The 2,766-nt window shown below is 39.1% G+C and overlaps 1 pseudogene; it reads left to right on the top strand.

Moving 5' to 3' along the window:
• The first annotated feature begins 467 nt into the window (after window positions 1-467).
• On the top strand, window positions 468-971 carry LOC103724606 (annotated as a pseudogene).
• Window positions 972-2,766: the final 1,795 nt, after the last annotated feature.

The raw sequence follows: 2,766 nt of genomic DNA, 5'->3' as shown, positions 1-2,766 counted from the left end.
GTGCACTCACATACATGCAGGCAATACACTCATATACATAAAATAAAATATATTTAAAATTAGATTAAATCAAAAATAAATATTCTTATAATTGAGACTTTTTTTATATATATTTGTTTTGTGACAAGGGGGAGGTGGTGTGGGCATGCACCACACAAATGTAAAGGATGGAGAATACTTGCTGGAATCTGGTCTCCCCTTCTGCCATGTGGGTCCTGGAGACTGAATTCAGTTCATCAGTCTTGGTGCCAAGTGCCTTCACCCCCTGAACTATACAGCCCTGGACCATATATAACTCTGTAAAGTAAAAGTCAATATTGATGCTAATATATGTATATGTAATACAAACTATTGATACAAATCATAAAAGTTCTTGTAAAGCATTCATGTGACAAATTATATATATACATTTTAGTAATCTATCACAATTGTTCATTAAAAATCAGTGGTAGCCATTACTTTCCAAGATGGCACATGTGAAGGCCACAAGCCTTTTCTCCAGAGTCCAAACTCCAGTTCCAACAAGGAGAAGTTTTTCTACATCACAGCCCGTGCATCAAGTCTCAGAGCTTCTGTGGAACCTGGGTAGGCTCAATCACAAGGCCAAAGCAATGCCTTATTTGGTAAAGGCCTTGTTATTGTATAAGGCTATTCTGGGAGCTAGGTTAATTTAGATCCCTCTTCTGGAATATGGACTATCTGTTGTTTTTTTCAACCTGGGAAACACCAAGATGGAATTTCTTTGTCCCCTGGGAAGTGACAGTTCAATCCCATGCTTTCTGCAGAGAAGCAAGGCTGGAGGACTGTATCAGATCTCTAGTGAGGAAAATATAAACACAGCTGTGATGGATTTGAATAAAAAGCTCTTCAGTCTAAGTGAAGAGGCCAGAATAGGAGCACATTGAAAACAAGTGACTTTTTTCTCCTCTCCAGACTGTGATGGAGTCCTTGCAGAACTGGAGCAAGCTTGATTTATATTTATAAGAAACTATTAAATGACCTGAAAAACCTTTACCAAATACTATCAAATTTGCCAGGTATGAGGATCCATACCTTTAACCCCAGCACTCAGAAGGCAGAGAGGCAGATAAATCTGAGATTGAGGCCAGCCTGGTCTATGTAGTGAGTTTCAGGCTAGCTACAGGGAGACCCTGTTTCAAAAACACCAAAGGGGGGAATATATATACATATATATATATGTATATATATATATACACACACACAATATATATACACACATATATAGATATAGATATATACAGACTATCAAATTATGGTACTGTTTTTCCATCACTTAAAAGTCCCAAGTTAAATTATAGAAAGATTAAAATATGTACATATATAAAAAGTAACAGGACTGAAGATGGCTCAGTGGTTAAGAGCTCTGGCTGCTCTTGCAGAGAACCTGGGTTCAGTTCCCAGCACCCACACAGCAACTAACAACCTGTAACTCCAGTTCTGGGGCATCTGATGCCCTCTTCTGACCTCCATGGGCATTGCATGACAGGGGTGCACGTACACACAGGCAACGCACTCATACACATAAATTTTTTTTTTAAGTAATGGCATTTTTATGCTCATTTCCATTTATTTCACAAGTACTTACAAAGCTTGCCATTCAATAGGCAACATGCAGTGTAGTCTGGTGTAAACTGAAATAAGACTCAAGAAGTTTTGGAGATCCATTTGAGGAACAAGACCTTTGTGAATGAAAAATGCCTTGTTATGTGCTTGAGTACCAGGAAAGGTGTGGGAAGACCTTCCCAAAGGTGGTCTCAGCAGGATCTGAGTTTTGAAAGATGAGTGTGTGCTAATTGAAGAGAGAATTAGGAAGAGAAAGGGTCTTCATGAAGAAGGCAGAGGGAGCAGCACCTTGCCAAGGAATTAGAACATAGATGACTCTGCCTAGTACATTTCTGACCAGGGCACAGAGTAGACATTAAAGAATGATTGACAGTGAACCTAGACAAGGTCCACACCATTAAGGGCTATGCATAAGCTGGCAGTCCTGGGAAGATTTCAACTGGTAATGTAGCATAGTCAGATGATAGAAAAGGATGAGATTTAGAAAGAGAAGGACAAGATAATATTGGAGATCTCACCTGGAGATGATCTAGGAAAAATGTGGGGAAAAGAATGAGATATAGCCAGGCATAGTGGCGCATGCCTTTAATTCCAGCACTTGGGAGGCAGAGGCAGACGAATCTCTGCAAGATCAAGGTCAGTCAGACCTACATAGTGAGTTCCAGGTCAGCTGGGGCTACAGGGAGACCCTGGTACTGTTTTTCCATCACTTAAAAGTCCCAAGTTAAATTATAGAAAGATTAAAATATGTACAGATTAAAATATGTTTCAGAAAAAAAATCTAAGGTCCTAGGACTTGTTGAATATGGAGCATCAGGGAAAGGAAAGCCTGGGAGATCTCCAAGATTTCAGGCTAAGAACATAATATGACTGGGATATCATGTATAGATTCGGGACTGCTGGAGAATGGATAGTTGGCCATTGCTGATTATTTTCATTTTGGCTGGTCTAAAGAAGGTACAGAGACAAAGCATCATATGATATATTCTTGTCTGAGAAAGTATATGACTCTGGATCTTAGCAGCAAGGTATGAACTGTAAACTCAAAAATTGAGCATTGACAGAATATGAGAGAGGTTGAAGCCATGTTGTGTTTCCATTACTGAAGCAAATATTTGAGATGAATCAATGTTTAAGGATGAAATGCTTGTTTGGGTTCATTTCAGAGGTTTTAGTCCATAG

Source organism: Nannospalax galili, unplaced genomic scaffold (assembly GCF_000622305.1).
Source record: "Nannospalax galili isolate Female #2095 unplaced genomic scaffold, S.galili_v1.0 scaffold751, whole genome shotgun sequence".
Classification (NCBI taxonomy): Eukaryota; Metazoa; Chordata; class Mammalia; order Rodentia; family Spalacidae; genus Nannospalax; species Nannospalax galili.
Note: the sequence above shows the minus strand (reverse complement) of the source record. Positions and strands in the feature narration are given on the sequence as shown.